The sequence below is a fragment of the Solenopsis invicta genome, chromosome 11, assembly GCF_016802725.1.
Source record: "Solenopsis invicta isolate M01_SB chromosome 11, UNIL_Sinv_3.0, whole genome shotgun sequence".
NCBI classification, from domain to species: domain Eukaryota; kingdom Metazoa; phylum Arthropoda; class Insecta; order Hymenoptera; family Formicidae; genus Solenopsis; species Solenopsis invicta.
Genome location: NC_052674.1, coordinates 364699 through 387393, shown reverse-complemented (window position 1 = coordinate 387393; position 22695 = coordinate 364699). Strand labels below are relative to the sequence as shown.

The 22695-nt window shown below is 41.6% G+C and overlaps 2 long non-coding RNA genes across 2 annotated transcripts in view; both read right to left on the bottom strand.

The window, feature by feature from the left end:
* Positions 1-2305, bottom strand: part of LOC113004086 — a 42642-nt gene extending 40337 nt beyond the window's left edge. The window contains exons 1-2 of the long non-coding RNA XR_003268828.2: positions 1725-2305; positions 1392-1457 (exon numbers count right to left, since the gene is read on the bottom strand). This is a non-coding gene — a long non-coding RNA (uncharacterized LOC113004086). The remainder of the gene's footprint in view (positions 1-1391; positions 1458-1724) is intronic.
* Positions 2306-2444: 139 nt separating this feature from the next.
* LOC105198804 overlaps positions 2445-22695 on the bottom strand; it is a 36649-nt gene continuing 16398 nt past the window's right edge. The window contains exons 2-3 of the long non-coding RNA XR_850897.3: positions 2876-2947; positions 2445-2611 (exon numbers count right to left, since the gene is read on the bottom strand). This is a non-coding gene — a long non-coding RNA (uncharacterized LOC105198804). The remainder of the gene's footprint in view (positions 2612-2875; positions 2948-22695) is intronic.

The following is a 22695-nucleotide window of genomic DNA, read 5'->3' as shown; positions in this document are numbered from 1 at the left end:
CGTTCGACCGATCCGACACCGTGACTCTACCTCCTCCGAGGAAAAGGGCATTTTTCAAGCGATTCCTCTTGGACACACACGTTGTCAGGATGACAACGTGTCGAGTCCGCATTGGAATAACGCGAGCGCACACGAGCTTACGACGGAGACGAGACGCGGTAGCTGTTGCTACCCGACTGTTGTTGCTTCAAATGAAATGAACCGTTGTTCCCTGCGTTATTAAGCCGACAGAAATAATAACGAAATATTGATACAGATGGATCGCGTTGAAAAACGACTTGGAACATAAGAAATATCCGGTTGAAAAATTTACTTTCTTTTTTCTTTAGCATCAACTTTGTCAGAGGACTGAGATCACAGTTGTCAACTTTTTAATTCTCACACACACAATGTTAAATAAATACATCTCTGAAATTGAACTTTAAATCAAATTTCGAGTTAACATAAACGCTATCAACGTTATTTAAAGTTTGAGCATCTTCGATGAGATATTGCGTACACATACAACTCTCGAAATTAGTTGATTCGAATCTATTTTCGACATAATTATGTAACGAGATATTCAATTTCGAAACTAATCCGAACGATTGTGATGAAAAGCGAAATGTAAATAGAGATAGCCTGAAATTTATCGCGTCTCTTCTGTAATTCCGTATAGTTGCACAAACATGTAATATTTTCATCATAAATTTCTTTTAGATGTTGACCTCTTTATCCTTCATATCAATTTTTTGCACTCCCTACACCCCGAATTTCAAGCCGAATGTAGGGACACGCTGTCTCTCTCTCTCTCTCCCTCTCTCTTTCCCTCTTTTTCTCAGAGATCTTTCGTTCCTCACGGAACCATAGCCGGCGAAATTTCACAGCGACGAAAGCCACCGCGGTGACAAGTAGCGCCATAAATAGGCCCGATACGACAGATACGTCGCATTCTCGTTCGTTCTGCCGCGCCTTTAGCCGCCACCTCGATACCTTCTCGTACTTTATTCCGATCCCGTTTCTCGGAGGAGGATCCGGGACCATCAACGAGCGGATTCTACCACCCCTGTGCATGCTCGAATCAGGCACGAAGTTATATCGCCGTAGCCGAAAAATAAAATTCATTTCTTTGTGTATTTTTCCAAACGTGCTACGCAAACAGAATTTTGTCTCAACTACCATTAAAAATGTTCGTCATTTATTTCTCTTTCATAATTTGACATAGTATTGATTTTCGGTATAATTTTTATTTTAGTATTACAAGTTGAAATCAAATATCAATTTAACAAAAATTTAAAAAATTGTATTTTTATGCTACGTTATATTAAGAGGCGAAATTTAATCGATACGCTTCTATATAAAGACGACAAAAAGATAAAGAATAGCAAATATACAAAAAATAAGTAACTCACCCAAAAGTTGCTCTGCTGAAGCCCGATACTTCTCTCACTTCTCTACTTCCCCTCCTGCAATTTAATCTATAACATTCAAGTAAGAAAAAAAATTATAGCAACGCTCAAAATAATTATTTGGCTCATAGAATTTTATTTGTACATTAAATAAATGTTAATAGAGTAAAATTTAATTTTTTTTAAAATCACTTTTTTTTAAGCATAAGATCATATAGTTTTACAAGCAAAAATATCTTTGTTCTAATGTTCATTTAAATTTAAATGGATGATTAAAATAAGGAATAAAGATGCAATTATTAGAGACAAATAATATATAAAAAATAAATAACTAACCATAAGATTGGTGCACCGACGCCCGATGCCTCCCCAAGCTTTCTCCTCCTCTCAGCTCCAGGTCGAGTCTTTTCCTCTTGTTGCACTCGCGGAACACTCACGTTAAATACAATAAAATTGCGCCCGTGGACTAATTAAGTCCATTACTTTCAACGGCACTTCCAGAACAAACGCGCGACGCGATGAACCAGCTGCGGTTCGTTAATTTCATAATAACAAATTTCGACGACGATGGACGTTGGCTTCCTCGTCGATTTTCACACCGAGGAATATCTGTAACATATCATTGAGATTGGTAAGAAAGGCGTTATATACATCTTGTGTATGTTGCAAATATTACTCACTCCAAAATTGCATCGCAGGCCTTTTCTTCTTCCTCTTCCTCTCAGAATTCGTTGCACTCACTCGCTCACTCGCGAAAATACAGTTACAATCGCGCGATAATAGCACTCCCGAACCGATCGCGCGTGATTGGGTACTCGATTTCCCCTTTAAAAAATTGTTCGGGTCCGCTGAAAAAAAGAGTTTATAATAGCTACCGAGTGTTGAGTGAAATAATGCCAATTAAATATTTGATTAATAATTTCCAAAAAATAATTTTACTTTTCTAATCATTTAGCAAGTATTATCCAATTTAATGTTTACAAAATATTTAGAAAAGTAAAATTGTTTTTTATTATATTAATGAAACATATAATTATTTAAATTTATTTCACCCAATATTTGGCAGGTATTACCAAACTCTTTCTTTCATTGTCCCTACTTTTGATCTTGCGCAGGATATTTACTAAGTAATGAAATACAAGTATAATAAGAAATTTGATTTTTGACTCACCGACCCGATGCGCAACGAGCGGAGTTATACAGCTACGATGCTACGGTGATTACTGTAACACACAAACATAAAATTTAAAAATTAAAACTGCGCTCAAAATAATCAATATTTCAAAAGTTAATTTTGACAGGCAAATCAAACTTTTAACTTTCAATTAGATATTCAGTAATTAAATCATCTGAAAAATATCTTCACACAATACAATTTCTATACAATTGTGTATGATTTTTCTTTTGTAACTATTTTTCAATTTTTTTATTGAGACAAAATCAAATAAAAAAAAACTATTAATTTTATATAAATAAGAAATATTTACCCCAAGGTTGCTCCGCTGGGGCCAGATGTCTCTCCCAGGCCTCCTTCTCCTCTCAGATCCCGCAATGTTAATCTGTAACAAACAAGTATAACAAAAATTATAGCAGCAATAAAAATAATTAATATTTTAAAGAATAATTATGCAACTCGTTGAATTTTATTTATACTTGTCCAGTATATAAAATTTATCATGATTTTTTGTGTTAACAATTATTTGTAATAAATAAGTTTATACTAACTGCTAATCTACTTTGGATTGACGTATGATGTATAATTGATGCGTATGACTCATGTACTGTCAAATGGCTGATGATACAACTCTCGAATGGTATTTTTTGCCGTGAAATACTGTATGGCGATTTTATTATCGACGATTGGTTTCAGGCGTTAAACTGGCCAACATCCAACAATTATTGTGCAGCATTGCGTAGTGAAAAATCTCACACCAGTTACACGATAGACCGGGACTGCGCGCGCCTACGCAAGATATTTTACGCTTTTTATTATTGCCCAGTTCCTCTTCGACCGCTTATTTATCCAGTAATTACCCATTTTACTAATTACCTATTTCACGTATTTTTATAAATCCTCTAGTTAAATTGAGATACAAATTGGATTTTCAAGTTAATTATTTGAACGAAGGATCAATATGCTATAAATTGAACAATTCGCGAACAATAACTAATTTAATAAAACATGTAAAAAGGAATAAAATATCGCGTTGCATAGGATTTGAAAATAACGTGTAATTTTGGTCGACATTTAAAGTACGGGAAATATATAATATAAACTTTATTGTGTGTGTGTCGCAAAGAAAAAAGCGTTTTATAGCTGAACGAAGTTATATCTCGGTTTACACATTTTTGAAAATTCTATAAATAATAATTTATCGCTAGGTGACTCGCGCGTTCGTTTGCTTATCGCAATATCACATATTGAAAAATCAGTATACTTTTGCAGCGGCTGAAAATAAACTCTAACGTATAAATCCCTTGCCATTTCAGAAACGTTACATTTTTATTGCGTCTGTGTTTATCCGCATTAGAATCGTATAAATTTGATATTGCGATGGCGCGCGTGAAAATTAACAAGATTTGCCGCGTTAGGAAATCTCGGAATGATTTATCCTCATCGCACGTGTTTCAGAGTAAGTTTCCGCGCGCGCGTTTACCCACTCTCACACAGAGAGAGAGAGAGAGAGAGAGAGAGAGAGAGAGAAAGATACCGTACGGCCGTTTACAAGTTAATCGATGATAAATACCGACATATACGACTCGATTCGTCCCCGGCGAGAATCCACTCTCCAGTCCGGCTTTACTCTATTAGGGAGATACATTTGCCAGCGTGGGCCGATCAGGGCGCGAGTCCCGTATCCACTCTCTCGCCTCTTCGGCGTTAACGACGACATGTGGGTTCACCGAAGCAAAACCATCCGAGAGAGCCGCGGGTGTCGTAGGTGAGACAGCCTCCATCCATCTATCCGGGCGTTCGGTCGCGAAGCTATTCGGAGAGCGAAGCCCGGGCGCGCGCGCAATATCCCTTTTGGGACATCTTTCGCCCTTTTAATGGCCCACCGGGTTCGCACCCCCGGAGGAGGGTGCGGGAGAGAAGAGCCGTCATCCGACATTCGTCGCTCATCATCGAGGATAATGCGCCCGTCGTCGTTGGTAGGCACACATCGTGTGGCGGCGTTATCGATCAACGAGCCCACCGACCGAGCCGACCGACCACCGACAGTCCAAGTCGACGATGACACCCCTCTCGGGACGTACGTTTTGACTCCTTCGTCAATGGGTTGTCAAAAAATCGGAGCCGCGCGTACGTGCGACGCGACGCGACGTGACGCGCGGAAATTAAAGAGCGCTCGACGAGCGATGGACGGACGTTTCACCTGCAGCCCGATGTCCCCGCGCCGGGCGCGCGATTGGTTTCGCGGCGATCATCGTCGCGTATGACGGGCTCGATGCGCCGACGATCGCGCGCTTCTCTCGCGGTTGTAACGATATTACGCGCTCGATTTTAACCGCTCACGCCCGGAACACCATTCGCTCCAACGGATGTCACGCAATTCGCAACGCCGAATTTTAACGAAATGGTACACGCTGAGTTAAAAGGGATTTTTTACTTTCGCCGCTATATCATCTTTGGTATTTGCGAGATTAATTAAATACATCGCGCTCGCATGTACGCGTATCGCTCTTGATTGAAAATGATCGAATATTTCCGTCGCGCGCACCGCGATTTCCATCAGTACCATTAATTAAAAATTTTACGCGAATGAAAATTAGATTTTGTCAAAAAAAAAAAAAAAAAACACTCCCTGGTTAAAAGATACTTGGTCGAAGACTAAAATTAACTGTTGCCGATGAAACCGGTCTCGATTCTCCCTGACGATGACGTGGCGAAGGAAACAATCGCTCAAAATAGAATGCTTCTCTGCTGTTAAACGTCGACTAAAAGCAGCGGACGAGGAAGAAAACAGGAGCATGGATTGATTACAATGTGCATTCGCGATGCACCGTCTCTCGCAGGAATCTTGGATGTAAACATCAGAGACGATGGTCGACGGTCGAGGGAAGCAGGCAGCTTTATCCGTAACGCGTAACGATCTACGAAGCGGAAACACGTTTCCTCACAGAGTGCGAAAGATTAAATTAACATTTAAAACGCACCCGGGAGTACAATTCGCGTCTTGTTTATTGTTTCGTAAGGTTGACGGTTAAAATACCAGTGGAAAAGTCAACAGACCTATTAGACAAGGTCGTCCGGCGAATTTTATGATAACGCCGAAGTGGCTTACAAATTATCGGTTAAGTGATACTAACTGCTGCCGCGCGCTGCTCTACAGATGTTTCATAATGACGTTAAATGTTTTAAGAGCTTACAGGATTTCGCTTCAATATCGTTTAAGCCGTCCTGCCAGTACTAAAGTGCAGTTTACCGCGCCGGTCTACTATGTACGTGGAGAGGTCAGTTTCACGCTAAAGCGAACCGCGCGCCGCACACCATCGTACTTCTCTAATAGCCCGCGTGTACGTTAGCTTTAGAAGCCGCTCGTATTTTGCGCAACCTTGGCGGAATAATGCGTGTTTTAACATTCGGTAAACGATGCGTATTTAGCGTTTGCTTAATGCGTCCGCATCCTTCGCCGCGAAACTTTCGCCAGTGAAAACTGTAGGAGCTCGCGCACGTTTCACTTTTTTTCCCGCGAGAGAACCATTTAACTTTCCGAAAATGCCTCTCCTAAAAAATCCCATTCCAAAAGGACAAAACTTGGCGCGCCAATGCGCGGCGACGTGATTCGGCATGTGCCACCGTTCGCCACCGAAATAAAATAATCGTCGGCGAGACAAACCGTGAGAATTAATTCGCTTCGAGCGCGAGTCGTCGCGAACGCGAAAATGCGGAGAATCGTATTCGCGGAACATCGAGATTACCGCTGTTCCACCGAATAATAAAAAAAAAAAAAAAAATAAAATAAAAAGAGAAAAGTTCAAGTTACACGAACGCGAGTTTGAAACAGAATTAATTTAACGCAATTCCACCTGACCGTTGTAAAAATTAATGTGGCGTTCGGGGCCGTCCGTTATTACCTCGATTTACGTGTAACGATATATGCATAATCCGAGAGTAATATTAGCGTCGACCAAATTACCGTCTCTTTCGTGAAAACTAAAATCAGTATGTACAGTATCGTACGCACGTGTGCGCACTGCGCGGTCCGCGGGGACGTCGTGTTCCGTTTTACGTGAATTTTGTCAAGGTGTAACGCACCTCGGTCTCAATGAGCTCCGCGGAAACGCGTAAGGTTTCTAATATCAACCGCGAATAGAAGTACGAATCCCTGTGTGTGTGTGTGTGTGTGTGTGTGTGTGTGTGTGTGTGTGTGTGTTTTATTGCGTAAACACCGGACGGTTGTCGGGAAGTCGACATCAGATATCCCCGGAGTTACCGCCACGCTACGTCGGGCAACGCGTTTTAATAAAATATTTCCGACGCAAATGAATTTTTCCATTAAAACGCATAAAAACATTTTCGCCGCCGTCTCCTTCCGATAATCGGCTTACAGCCACTCGATGCTGTTACGGCTCTCTTCGGTTGCGATTGCATACACTTTTTTCCTTCATCGCCGTATCCCGCTGTGGCGAAAGAGTAGCGCTCGCTTTGGCATTTGCATGTACATATCTCACGTAGAAAATGCATTATTGATGAGATCGCTCTATAATTGAAGTTAAGCGATTTTAATAACGATTTACACGGATATTTTTCTGCCGTTGATTTCAGGTAAATTTTATTATACTAATAGAAAATGTACTTTAGCGATTATTTTACCATTATATTTCCTTTTAATTATATACAAAAACATTTTTTTATAAAGATGCAGCTGATCAAATTTTGAGAAAAAAAAAGATTTTTTTACAAATTACCTCGAATATGTGAAAGCAGCAGAAGCAATCGCAATAGTAGCAATCGGATCTGCGCTTGATATTCAAGGAGTAGGATTAAACTAGCTTTGCCTTTGGTCCTAATCGCGAGAGCTTTCAACCTCTACAGCAGCCATCCATCGTGCAGTTCAATTGGTCAAAGTCACGATTCGGGAAACGTCGCAAGCGGCTTTGCTATAGTACACAATACGTCCGATCTCGCGAAGCAAGCGTAATTCATTCGCTAACAAACGGAACGATTGTTTCGCTATCGGTATCCCCGCCGGCGCGGCGTGGCGCGGCGGTGGCGATGCCGTCGAGGCGATCAGGGTGGTTACGGAAACGGTCGATAGCAATCTCGAGTGACGCGCAAAGTAACGAACGAGGACGAAAAATAGTTGTCGCACAAGAGTACGTGTGCGCGCGTGTGTCTCTCCGATGTCTTTTCTCCTCCTTGCCATTTCTTCTCCTCCCTCACTCTCCCTCTCTTTCTCTTCCCTTTTTTTTCTCCCATGCGTTCACGACGCGGAAACGTGCGGAAAGCGATGGAGAAGACGAGTGCCGGCCCGGGGCGGTGGTCGTTTCCCGGGCAAGTAGCCGGAGTGGATGGATAACTTGGCCATTGTGACGAGCGATGGCCTCCAGCAAGAGTAAATGATTGCCGGGGAAGCGGATACGGCGCGGAGGCAGCGCCGGCGGGTCTTTGTTGTTTAGAATAACTGAAGGGTTCCTCGATGGGGCCCATCGAGAGCACCCTCTCCCGCGCCTCTGTTTCTCCTCTCTCCTTCCTATTCCCGCACCTTTCCGCATCCCCAACTGCCCCGTTGTCATCGTTGCTCTCCACTCACTCTCTCTCTCTCTCTCTCTCTCTCTCTCTCTCTCTCTCTGTCTGTCTGTCTGTCTCTGTTTCTCGCGCCCCTCGCCCCTTTCGACTGTTATCGGTAATTAGAGGTACGCTCGTGGCCACGCGACCATTTTCGCTCGACCGAGGGTGTTCGTTCCCGATGAAACGCACGCATGTCCCTAAACGTGCTAGTAAGGTCGCTAATTCGTCTGCAACCCTCGATACAAATATTTATATACATCGATAATCGTGTAGCAGAACCAGTTCAGAAATCTCTTCACTTACAATTAGACTCAATATTTGTATTCAACTTTTGAAATGTTATATATTTTTTTAAAGAATTTTAAGCTGCTTTTTCAGCTTGACAAATATAAAGAACTTTTTAAAACAAATATATAAATTTGTTGTTTAATGTTTTTTGACAAATTTATATTTGTACATACATATATTTCTAGTATCACTGGACTGTCAATTTGCTTATTATTATTATTAAATATATTTTAATAAAAAATAAAAAAAATCTTTCGAAAAATAATATCTCTTTTTTAAACAATCACGATTCAAATAAAATTTAATTTCAATTTGAGAAAATTTTGAGATATGATTCTATATTCATAATTCGTATTCTCGAAATTAAGCGGTACCGAAACTTTCATGCTCGAGGCGAACGCATCATTGTTTCTCTCTCCGGTATAAATCTGATGAGAATCAATTAACATTTGCACTCGATGGATTCTTGTACGATAAAAGATTAACATCACTCTTTTCAAAGTGAATCCAATTAGATAAAACAGTCCTTATCGCATAGCCAATCTCAAACTTGGACGATATACCTTGTAATATATATTCCAGCTTTTCAATATATCTCTTTTAATTTTTATTAGATTTACGTACCTCGCTTAATCTACCATCGGCTATGTTTTTTGTATTTTATAAATTTATATAAAACAGCTTTTATTTCAGTATAATCTTAATTCCACTTTCTTTGTCAAACTCATAATCGTTAATTGTGTCACGAATGAGAGACGAAAGAGTAACTTCCTGCCGAATGGATGTTTTTAATTAATCGAATGAAACGAATATCAATTTCATCGCGAGAATTACTTCGCGCGCAGAAAAGAGATACGTTCGGAATCTTCAACGGTCCAATATTCCAGACATCAATCATACATATCGAACATACCGAGAGCAATACACTCGCTCGTGTCGTTATGCCGCGCATTCATTCATATAATCATAGTAGAATCTTTGCGTCCATTGTAATGCGTCCACTTGCGCCGCGGTGGCGTTTTCCTGGTTACATCTACCGGACTCGATGAGTTATGTTATCTCTGTAACGTTACCAGAACCGAGAACCGCCGCAAAAGGCTAGGATATACCTTCGGCCGCATATTCGTCGGTCTTTGATCAGAATCTATTAAAAGGATCAGTTGCTCCATTGTGGGCCGCATTCCAGCATCGATATTACTTCCCCGCACGCCGAAATATATCAATCCAACGTTACGAATAATATCCCGCAGAAGGGATGGGGAGAGAGAAAGAGAGAGGCGGAGAGAGATGGGCACCATTCGCCTGCGATATACGCCGGCCAATCTCTCTAATAGATCTTGGAAAAAGTTTCATTCACATTGCCGGTATACCTCTGCACGTCGTTGTTAGCTTAACGATACACCGCGCCGATATACGTATCCTTTTGTACGACGATAGGAAATAATCCGAGCGGAATACTCACGCTTTTAACGCGCATACATCGCCAACCTTACTAATTAGAAATAAAAAGTATGCGCGCCCGTATCGAAGCGCGCACGTACTCGTTTACCGCGAGCGCGCGTACTCGTAAACTTCCGAGCCATTCCGATGGATGCGTTACGCGGGATATTTCACCCTTGAGCGTAATTACGTTGCGATAGCGAGGTTTATGAATGCATTTATTCATAGGTTGAGATGAACGAGTAATATCGGCAGTCCGGCACTGGCAAGGAGATACGCAAGTTTCATATCATACAGAGCGTGTGTTTTATTAACTAGTGTTGCGGGAGTATTCTTTATCCGTGAAATTTCCACTGAAAAGGTAGACATCTCTAAAAATTCTCTTCAGCGAGAGCCAAGTCTTAATTACATTCTAAAATTACACAATATCGATGCACGAGTAAAATCTCGCGTAACTATATGGAAGAACAAATTTGAATGCGAGATTAATGTAGACGATTGAAATGTTCTAACAAAGGTCTCTGTATTTTTCATTCTTCACTTTTCTCTCGACTCTTGAGAGAGATATTAGAAAACACTAAAAACTTTCTATTCTTTAGTAGTGAGATAATTGATACTCAAGTACGCGCTTAAACGTATTTCCCCTGTTATCGATCAATTAAAATCGCGTCGATGTCTAAGGGTAGCTCGGAAAGATGGAGATGAGAAATTATATGCGACGTCGTAGTCAAACAGCTCGTCAAGCTTCGGCGTCGGGGACAAGCTCGGCTACGCTTGTGCATATTTATCAAGCGTGTGGCTACGCGATATCAAACAAGGTGCGTAGCAAGGTAAAAGATAAGCGAAGACGACGACGACGACGACAACGACGATGATGACGACGGCGGTGGCGGTGGTGGTGGTGGTGGTGGTGGTGGTGGTGGTGGTGGTGGTGGTGGTGGTGGTGGTGGTGGTGGTGGTGGTGGCGACGGCGGCGATGCGCGGTGTCGGGCGTATCCACCAGCAAGAGAACAAGCCCGCCCTCGGATACATATCCTCCCCCGTTTATGTAAAAGCCGCGCGTACCCGTACGCGTGGCTTAATAAAAGGGGGAACGCGGGGAAACGAAGAGGAACAGGGGATGGAAAACGGGAGACGAAGGTAGGCGATGAGAGAGGTGATGTAGAAACGCGACGCGCGGACGGGAATGCAGATCGGAGGGATGGAGAGGGAGAGAGAGAGAGAGAGAGAGAGAGAGAGAGAGAGAGAGAGAGAAGAGAAGCGGAGCAGAGCGGAGCGGATGGAGAAGGCGGTTGCAAGAATCGAAACTCGGGGACTTTGAGTTCCAGTCGATAAAGCTATTAGCATTTAGACGAGCTGTCGTCGTCGCCGCTGCTGCCGCCGCTACCGTCGCGTCGCCGTCGTTCGCTCTTCCTCTTTGCCACTGTCCCCTCCCCCCTTCTCCCTTTCTCTCGCTCTTTTTCCTCTTTTTCTCCCTTTCCCTTCTCCGACCACCCTTTTTTCCCCGTATCCTCTTTGCCTCCCGCCTCGAACGGTAGCTTTGCGGCTGAAATACATACCGATGTATCTCCAATCCCCTCGCATACCCCACACCCGTCGTTCTCCAGCTTCCTCTCTCGGCGCTCGCGCCCTCTTCCTCTTCCCCTCTCGTCCCCTTTCTCTTCCCGCCCTTCTGCCGCGGCTCCTCCTCCGCCACCCACGAATCTGCACATATACACACGCACGTGCGGTCGCGCGCTTTCAGCGGTCGCTGGCGTACACACGACGAGCACAGCGCGCCGTGACTCCACCACCTTCTATTACCGGCAGACCGAGCGGGCAAATGGTAGAAAAGGAGAGAAGCGGCCAGACTTTGCAGCGAAAACGAAGATGGAGAGAAAGAGAGGCTGAGGAGGGTTACGAGAGAGCAGGATCACGGGGGACGCGAAACCATCCCGCCGCCCTATCGCCCTTTCCACCCCCAAAAGGTGGTGTACTTCTCGATACGCTCTACGTTACGTCCGCTTACGACTCTTGCACGAATATCGAGAGAGAGAAAGAGAGAGAGAGAGAGAGAGGGGGAGGAGAAGAAAGAGCGATACCTTAATAGCCGGCGGTCCAAACTCAACTTATATACTCCTCATATATCATATATTGTGTATATATATATATCCATATCTGGCGTAAAATGTAACAGGGGCAATTTCTAACAACTCTGAGGACTGGTTGCCACAGCAATCTTTGACAATTAAAATAAAAAAAAATAGAAACAGACCTTTGCAAGTTATTATATAAGTTGAGCAACTTCGTTTACAGATTAATGTACGCGGAAAAAGTAAGAAAATTTTTTTCTCCGGGAGACCTTGGTTCAACGGTGGTCCAATTCAATCAAAGGGTTCCTCCTTCTCGCGAATGTTTACGTTTGATCGACGGAGACACTCTAACTCCTCAATTTTTAAAGCTCGTAAACCTATTGACACGTCGCGACATTTTCATCGGACGATCCGTAAGTGGGGAAGATCATTATTGCGCGTACACGTAGTTAGGCGAGTTGGTACGCGGACACATGCATACGGTGGAACGTTTACGTGGAAGCTAGCGGGTCCATTTCCACCAAAGAGATACCTATTAAAGGCATCTCTCCCGCAAGCACCCGTTGCCGTGGTAACCCGGCTCGGCCACACGCGTGTGCACATCACGCTCTCACGTCCTCGCTCGTGTGCGTGTGCATGCACGTGATGTACACACGCATATCCGTCGGTGAAACCGCACACCCCCTTCGCTGAATCGCGAATGTGCGCCCGTGTACGCGATCTCGCACGTCGAGAAAGAGGAATAGAGTAGGAGGTAGAGAAGCAAGGATGACGACGACAACGACGATGACGATGGGACACACACGCCTCACACATACTGTTATATCACGCGGTGTTTCACCGATGAGGTAGGGGTGAAACAACCCTCTAATAGCCGGGGCGGCGCCTATAGCCAACCCTAATAGCCCTATCTCACCCTCGCCTCTCGCTGCATCTCGCCTCAACTATGAGCGGCTTATCTCCTGTCTCTATCCTTTTCGCCTCCTTTTCCTCCTAATATACGAGATTCCTCTCTCTCTCTCTCTCTCTCTCTCTCTCTCTCTCTCTCTCTCTCTCTCTCTCTCTCTCTCTCTCTCTCTCTCTCTCTCTCTCTCTCTCTCTCTCTCTCTCTCTCTCTCTCTCTCTCTCTCTCTCTCTCCAGCTTCTCTCTGCTTTTCGCCGTCTCTCAACCGCTTTCCTGATCTCCCTTCGCTCGCTCTCCGTCACCCTATCTTTATCCCTCTCTCTCTTTCTCGTCGACCAGCGGGCTGACTCGTCTCGCGCTCTATCTACTTTCGCTGTCTCCGTTTGTCCCTGTTCTCTTCTTCCTCGCTCCGCTTTCCTCATCCCTTTTCTCCCTGTCTCTCCCTCCCCGTTGCTCATCCCTCGCACCCTTCCGCGATCCCCCGATCCCGCGCGCCATCCGGTGTTTGTTTATTTGATGCCTTTTCACTCTCTATTAGTCTCCCGCGCTCCTACATTTTCTGATTAGCTGGATGTCGCGCGTATACAAGCTTCACCTACCTACCTACCTACCTACCGCACCCGTCCGATTTCGCGCGCCGGCTTTTCTTTGAACCGGAGGCAACGAGAGCCACCCGATCGATCGTACCATCCCACCCCATTCCACCCCCTCACCCCTCGGCCCATCACCCCCTTCCCCTCGCCGCCGCCGCCGCCGCCGCCGCCGCCGCCGCCACCGCCGCCGCGACCCCGCAACATCCCGACCACCCCCGCACCACTCTTCGCCAGCGTGCGTGCGGACCCCGCCGCGTGTTTGTGTTCGTACGTGTTTAACGATTCGAGTTTTCGTTTCCGCAATGAACGCTCTTTCACCGACGGTCAACCGCGCGCCGCGCGCCGCGAGCCGCGAGCCGCGCACTCCACAGGGAGAAGGAGAGAGAATGGCTCTTCTCTCGTCCTATGAAAGCGACGATTCGCCAAATTTCTTTATCCCGATCGGGGCCGTTCGTTCATAGACGATTTCCGCTTATCGCGCAGTACAGAAATGTGCGAAATCCCGTCGGTTTGTTCCGCTACCGTTAGCGTAAGCAATGCGATTCCTTCATTTAACATACACGAGAGAAAAATCTCTCTTTCTCTTTTTTTAACACTCTGCGCACGCAATATTTATTACAATATTTGTATTTTATTCTTTTCACACGTGTATATTTTCAATCTTAAATACCTGTACTTAGAGACAATTTTCTGTTGTTTAAAATCATTGTAACAATCACTTTTTTCTATCGACTGTCTTACAATTAGTACATGTACAAATTAAATTGATAAAATTTTATGAAATCTCGTAAAATTAATTATCTTAGATTTGACCAAATTAAAACAGATATTAATACTTATACACACATTATTTGTATCAAGCTTCTATTACTGTCTCCATCTTTTGTTTTGATTTAAGAGAAAACAGAGCATCTAGAACGAAGCGTCTTTCCACAACGGGAAGAAAGAAAGTATGAAATAAAACATATAAAAAATATTAAGATCCATTACATACCGGTTCGCAGTTCTAAAGTTTAAACGCGCAGACTAGTAGAACTCGCGCTTTTTCGTACATCATCAGCGAGAACGAAACGAAACGTGATGCATCCTGATATTACTTTCCCAGCGCGCGTTCACGCCCGTAGCATTTTTCGAAATTAAATGGAAAACATCATTGAGCGGTGTATAGTGCGAAAGGGAAAAAGAGAGAGGGAGAAAGAGAGACGATCGATCGCGTGTAGGCGTCGGGACAGCGAGGCTCGGCGAGAGAGGTGCTCTCGCACCTCTTACTCGTCAGTTTTTCACGTGCGGTTTCATTTAGCCAGCTAGCAATATCACGGAGACCCGTGCGCACCACAGAATATCTCTTTCTCCATCCGTGTGTTTCCTCTTCTCTCGACTATCCCCCCCCCCTCCCTCTTAACGTATACCTCTTTTCAACTCTCTGTCTTTTCCCTCCTTTCAGAGATCCCCGTCTTTGTCCCGCTCTTTATTTCTTTCGCGCGCGTAATCACCGCGAGCGCAAGACTCCATTTCGGTCTCCAAAGAAAACCACCACCCCTTTCTCTTCCCCTCCCCCTGGATTCCTTTTCCATCCACCCTCTCCGTTTCCCATTGCACTTGGTTCTTGCGTTCGGTCTGTTAGGAACCCGCGAACCCGAATGTTGACGAGATCCAAGGCTTATAATTGCACGTGGATGCACGTTACACGCACGCGCGCGCGTAAAAGCACGTAAGCTTCATATACGTAAGCTTCATATCTCTCTCTCTCTCTCTCAATCTCTTCCGTCATCTTCTATCTCCCTTGCGCACGCCGGGTCGAAACTGCGACTTTTCACGAGCTCTCGTTGCTCCTGGTCGGCGGAAAGCGGAATTTTTCGGGTTTCTCCTTCAGACCCCCCGCGGTATTCGGCACGACAATGACAAGGGGAGAACGGACGAAAGAGGAGTAAACGAGATATTCGCGAGGAAAATATGCCGGGTGGACGGCAAAGCCGCGAGAAGAACGATAACTGAGTTAACTTTACAATATTCACGAGATACATTTAGCGGAGTGTAACATTAATGGCGATGGAGCGCGATAAAAATTATACGCCAAGCATTGCACGTCCCATCGCGGATGGATGCGAAAGTATACAGTGAATTATTTAGAGATAAAAAAAAAACCCATTCCGAAAATTCTTTCCGTCGAGTCCGAAATGACATATTTATATGTAGATGTAAAAGATTCACTACAGACTGTCAATAAAGTTTTCAGCAATTTCGTCTGTCAATTTTATTATTGCAAGTAACGTTCATTAGTGAAATTATCAATATCAGCAATTAAAAATAAATGCAAACACCTTACAAGACAACTTGAAAAATGTGAATATAGTTGATAAATTCTTTTATCAATTCCAGATATATTTTATGTTAACAAGATTTAAATTGAAGAAAGAGGCTTAACTTAATAAAAAACTTAAAGAATTAGAAAAAATGTTTGAAAAAAGAGAAGCTCGTAGTTGCACAGAGATTAAAAAAAAAGAGCACATTTTTTACTCTTCTTACTTATGTGAAATTAAATCGTGACAATCCTGTTGAGAAATCATACATTATTATTTAATGACAAATAAGTTAATGTTTCAGAAGCAACTAATTATGCAAATGAATTTTATATATAAAAGTAATGGATGTGTCGCGAAGTGCTATATTTTATGATACGTTTTAACTCGAAGAGGGAATTAAAAATTTACTCGTACGTAATACAATGCGATACACGCTCCTATATAGTTTATTGTTTAATTAATGATGCATTAAAATAAATGTGTACGTGTATTTTTAATTGCGCGCTTAATAATTCGATATTCGTCCGCATTTTACTCGTATTTGTTAAAGTCATTATGGAATATTTTGTATTTTGCAGAAATAATGACGTATCAATTTTTCCGAACAACTACTCGCACGTCATTAAGCATTAAAAGCATTAAACATTAAACGCGTAATTAAATTTGTGAATAATGTCTTATCAATACGTAAAAATGCAATCGATACGAATTTGTGATACAAACCTCTAGTGATATTCTTAACTCTTAACTACCATTATATTGAATTTCACGTAAAATTTACGTAACTATGATGATGTTTGTTTGAGTTCAGTAACGATATTTCATGTTAAAAATATATTATATTGGTACGTAAAATACAATAGAGAATAACATCAAATATCTTTTATTAATCTTCATAATATACATAGGGGAAAAAAATAGCCGGAAAATTCAGAAAACTATTAAAAATCATTGAAACGGCAATAAATTACATGTTTTCGTGTATTGTAGAAAATATTAAATTCTTTCTCTCGTCCTCGCTCTCTCTCTCTCTCTCATCATTAGCTTTTTTTTACCTAGAAAAGATTTTATTTTCCAATTGAATGAGAGAGATAGTTTCAGAAATGCTTTAACACTACATATTTCCCGCTCTGACCAGAAAACCACACCAAGGCTATTCACGAAAGTTGCCTAATTTGACCACTACGATTGTCCTTAGGGGATATATCTACCCTCGTCCATTAACACAACCCCCTACTTTACCGAAATGTAGATCGTAGCCCTCCTCTGCTAGTTGAAACGTGAAAACGCCATTATTGAGTGTTATCTCCCACCGCAATATTGTAATATGTGCAACTTATTCCCCGTGACGTCCCTTTTTGTTGAGAACGGAGAAACTTTTGTAATACCATCTGTGAAAATGAAAAGCTCAACCCATATTGCAGAATGTAAAGTTGAATTTAACCTCTGAGCAAAAAGGGAAATAAAGAAGTTCTCATTATTCTAATAGTTTCATATGTTCACAGAATTGCACCGAAATATTCTGTGAGTAAAAAGCGATTCAAACCCGACCGTATCTTTGAAATGTTTAATTTTTTGTAAATAACATTACATAAAGGGATAATAATTGTTTAACAATTTTACAATTTAACGTTTAAATGCTAAATCAAATTAAGATAAACCTTCGGAAAATAAAAAATGTGAATCTTGGTAAAAATAAATTTATAAAAAAATAAGACTCGTTACATGTCAATACGTTATAAATTCATTAGTCACAAATTCTCCGATATATTTTTTTTTAGATTTTACGCGTTTTTAGGAGTAAAAGTTTGCAGACGTACAGTCGGAAAATTTACATAAAAAAACACACAAATACAAGTCGTACTCGTTAATTTTGATATTTTTGTCGTTATCTTTGATTGCATGGGCATTTTAGCGGAAAACGTATTGCGGCTTGGCGGCCCGAGTAGAGTTTACTTGGAAACAAATCTCCGGTACAGCTCCTTTTAATTCGCGTTTACTGTGAACGGCGTCACGTAATTAGTCGCCCGCTCCCCGAGCTTAATGTAAGGTATTAAAGCCGGAGTCAGTCAGCGGCACCCGCCTTTTCTCCTTGACGCCTCGCGTTCTACGACTTTCAGACTTCTCGTTTATCCCTGTCGCCATTGTATTTCTCTCCTTCTTCTCCGTCTTCTCCCTCTCCACCCCTCCCCCCTATTATCGCCTGCCTTTTAAACTGTAGCCGCTCGTTAATCGCTCGCTATCTGTATATTTCCACTCCTCAATGCTGTCTCTTAAAGCAGGAGTAATTTCATTTTCCCATCCCACGGCAAGAAATTCTTCGAGACCGTCGCTACAAATTAGTGAGATCAATACCCGATGCTTTAAGAGCGAAAATTAGTTATAAATACACTGTTTTACTCCTTCCCCTAAACAATACAATTCGAAAATGAAACGCTGTATAAACGCATGAAAGGTGTAACATACATTATACTGTATATCGCGGGTATATTAATCATGTGAGCATTAAATGATACTCTTTGAACCAAGGTAAATTTATGTTATATGTAACGCTCTCGGGTTCGCACATTCGCCCACAGCAATTGCTATATTCTAGATATATTTTCTATATTAACTGAGAAACTTGTCCTTTGATCAAATTTAACAGAAATGTCAAGGCACTGCACAGATTTACATGTAATTGAATATAAAAGATTCTTCACAATTAATTAAATTCTAGATATAAAAATAAAGATGATAAAATCTCATTCCTCTATTTAAATAGAAAAGAGAAGTGACTTTTACTTAATGTATATAAGAATTTAATATAAACGTTATTTATAAAAATATTTAACATTGTAGCCGGTAATAATATGAGATCTCGAAAAAAGGTGCCATTAAAAGAAAAATTGGTTAAAAAAAAACCGATACTAATTTTACGGAAGAGTCTATCGAGTCGAGAAGAAACACGCGATATCCGAGACACCTTGTACGTATAATCTTTTTATATATAATAGCGTACGGGAAAGAGCACGGTCTAATTACTTGGCAAAATAAATTCCCCTGGATGAAAGAAATCCCGAACGATAACACAAATCGGGCGTGCTAAAATGCGGAGGCTGCGATCATTGTTGCGGTGTACGGTAAGAGTATAAATTTCACAGCAGGTCGGCGGCTCCCGATTTGCCGACAACCGGCCGAGATGGAACAGGATAGGGAAAAAGGGCGACGATGCTATACGCGATAAAGAAAGAGAAAAAGAGAGAGAGAGATCGGGAGGTAAAACGTCGAGTGGTTCGAGAGAAAAAAAAAGGAAATAGACTGAACGCCTCGCAGCCATCGAAGGGAGATAACAAGAGGGAACGTGAAGATACACAGAGAGTGTTGGAGCGAGAGAGATAGAAACGCAGAAAAAAGAAGGAAAGCGAAACGGAGGGTACTTTGGTTCAGTAACAGGCCGATCGCAATTCTATGTCGGGGCTCGCGCGACTCGCGAGAGAGTAGTTCGGCCAGAAGTATAATGGGGACCCCCCGTGGTAGCTTACCTGCATCATCGACTAATCACATCGGATAATAGGGAACAAAGACGCCCCTGTGAAAAGTGAAGCATACCCACCACTTACTTCTCTTTCACCCTCCGCCTCGCCGCGCCTCAACTATCTTTTTCTGTCGCTATCTGGTCTCGTGTCCGTTTTCCTGAAAGACAGAGAGAGAGAGAGAGAGAGAGAAGCACACATATACTCTCTCTTTCTCTCTCTCTTTTAGGAGAGAAGAGAGAGGATATAATCCTCTTACGCACCAGGCACAAAGTAAAATACAGGCGGCACAAGCGGCGCACTCGACCGTGGACGTCCCTAAGTATTACGCATCGGCACGAATGAGGAAGAGAAGAAAAAAAAACGGGAGAGAAGAAACGCGCAGAAGGAAGGAAAGAGACACGGGGGGAGGAAGGAGAGCACCTACGGAATACTCATGCAGGCGAGAGGTGCCGACGAGAGAGATCGACGTGCCGCGCCGGGAAACCTCCCGGTCGCATTATGCAGCTTCTACACCCGCCCGTCCGCGAAATCTCTTAAGCGGCTGCCAATTTGAGCCGAATCTCGAAACTTCAATCGCTAGCACCAACCCCCGAGCACTCTGTTCATCCCCCTTCCCGTTTCCTCTCCTTCCAATCGCTTCTGAAACACGAGCCGGTTGTTCTCTGAGAGAGCTCTCGATGTAACCTCGTTATAGTGGCACGTTATGGTCTTTTTGTTCCGTAAATCTTCTCTCGCTATATATTTAGCACTAACAGCCATCTTTCACTGAATTCAGTAAATATTATCCTCGTATTAGAGAAATAAAACTCAAAGTCAGAGATTGAGGTTGGAAATAAATATTTTGATAAAGATGCACAATTCTCTATTTCTCTCTTTTCTTTACGAAAGTCCAAGTCTTACATTAATTAACAAAGTTAAATTGCTTACACCTGTCTTTGGAAATCTCTGATTTTTATTTTTTAGCATTATTTTGATAAAGACCTTGGATCACGTACGTATGTATGTATTCAGAGATATTCTCGATAGATATGTCGATTCTGGACATTTTACTAGTAAAATTCACGCAAGGGTGATTTCCGGTAATAAAATCCTCAACCGTGCACTTAGTCTAAAGGAGTAGCCCCGTGCGAATGCATGGCAAACATGTGCGGTATAATAGGATTTCGCTATCCGCAACGATTGTGACCATCGACTACGCGCATATTCCGCAAATATTCGGACGCCTCTGCATTTCCGATTCACCGAAGTGTACCGGACGAAAGTCCGATTCTGCGGAGCATAGCGCATGTATCTGATCGGACCATCTAATACTCTTTATATAATATGCATTTTTTTATTTTTCATAGACTATTCGAGACTTGGATACGGAAAGTTTACCTTGCTCGTCGCTAATTCCAAAAATCGAGACAAAAATCTAGAAACGGCAAATCGTTCGCTTTCTCTTAATAATCGTGTATTTTTTGCTAATGTTAAAAAAAAGTCATAGTGCAAAGATTTTTATTCGAAGATATTATAAAAGTTGTTTTACGCAATTGGAGAATTTCCGAGTACAGATATTATCGTTAAACACTTATCTATAACGACACGCGTGTCACTCTTTGATACAATCTCCCTTATATTTACAGAGAGAAAAACGATATTATGTGATTTTTAAATGTATACAGAATATGATTGCATTAGATAAAAAAAAATTGTACGGTCTGATTTATTTTTAGAAATATAAACCGTTTTCGAATTTATACAAGCGTATTGATCCACTAGTTATATTGGATTATATCTGAATTATTTTAATTTTTATTTCGTTGATTATTCACACGCTGGTAAATTACATAAAATATTGCGTGTAAAATTAAAATCTCTGGATAATAATGGTGGACATGTGTACGTTAACGCACGCGATGTTTTTAAAAAATTGCCATTATACGAAATCATATCTCGTGACTTGAACACGTATGGCGCAATTCAAACGCATTAGAGGATATTTGACCGAATCGTGATTGGAGCGTGAATGGAATATGACCATCCGTCATAACGTGAATCGAGTGCGCGTTTATTGCATAGGAACATGTATGATTTGTGCAAAGCCATGAATATATCTACATCGAACGCTAATAATAGCTGTATAAATAATAATACAATTTATACAGAAATCGTACTTTATTAATGTATTAATATTCAACTTTGGAACTAATTAGTGAGAGACGTTTGTCAATAATTTTCTTAAATCGTTTTAATATTTATCGATATTAATACGATCTAAAAAAATCTTAGCATACAAATGCGATTAACATAAAATGATATAGAACAAAAAATACTTTTTTTACATTATGCATTCTTTTTTATAATAAAAATCAAATTTTAATGTACATCCTTATTCTACTAAACGTTTTTCTAAATTTCAAATCAAACTATTTTTTTTAAGATGAAACTATTCTCTTTTAGTATTCCTAAAATTATAGCGTATTCTCAACAACGTTAACAAAAATAATACGCAACGAATGAAGTGTAAAGAAAGGAAGAGCATTGCGGAATACCTTTGTGTCCTTGCTTAATACATATCCCAAAACGACGTCGCGTCGCCTGCGTTTGACCGTTTCTTTTTTAATTCACGGGCGTGTAACAATTTTTTCCCTCCACCTTCTCGCCTGAGGGCGGAAGGTGGACGACGACGACGACGACGACGAGAGCCTCTCAGGGGGCTCCAAGCTTTGAGCGAGCTCGAGTTGCCGTTTGTGGCTTTCCGCTTTCTCGCGAGCCGCGAGGTGTGGCTATACGGTGGCGTGCGCGCCGCTCATTTGCGTCCATCCGACTTGGAGCCGTTAACCGCGCTCTGCCTCTTTGCGTTTTTTACCGCGTTTTTACATCTTGCTTATGTCTGTGTATTAATTATCTTGCGGCCCCAGAAGAGAGGTGGTTTTTTTGATACAGTTTATCGGCGACATCGAACCAGTTCAACCAAATGGGATTAAATAATGCTTCCTCTAATTAGTCTCGTGGATTACAGGAAGAAAACTCGATGGATTAGATTAAAAGATACGACTTTTTTAAGCGCGTATGACGTGATAGCCGACAGAAATATATCCCATTTTAGAATTAATTCTTTGAATTTTCGAGTAATCATCATATTCTGGTTAAAAATTGCATTTTTTCTATGTTAAAGGTGTAATGTAGTATATTTTATCATTTTTATCTTTACGCCAAAATTTCAAATTTTTTATTAACTGTTAAAAAACTTTTTTATATTTTATTGATCTTCATCGTGAAAATTTTTAGAAAAATTTCAATTTATTAAAATGTATAAAATGTTTAGTAGTTACAAGGAATAGGAAAAATATTTCATAACTATTTGTTTCGTTATTCCTTTCAACATAAAAACAATCACTATTTTTAGTTTTGAAAACAATGTGTTTTTCCAGTGAATTGAACGATATTAAACGATCATTACGCGCTAAT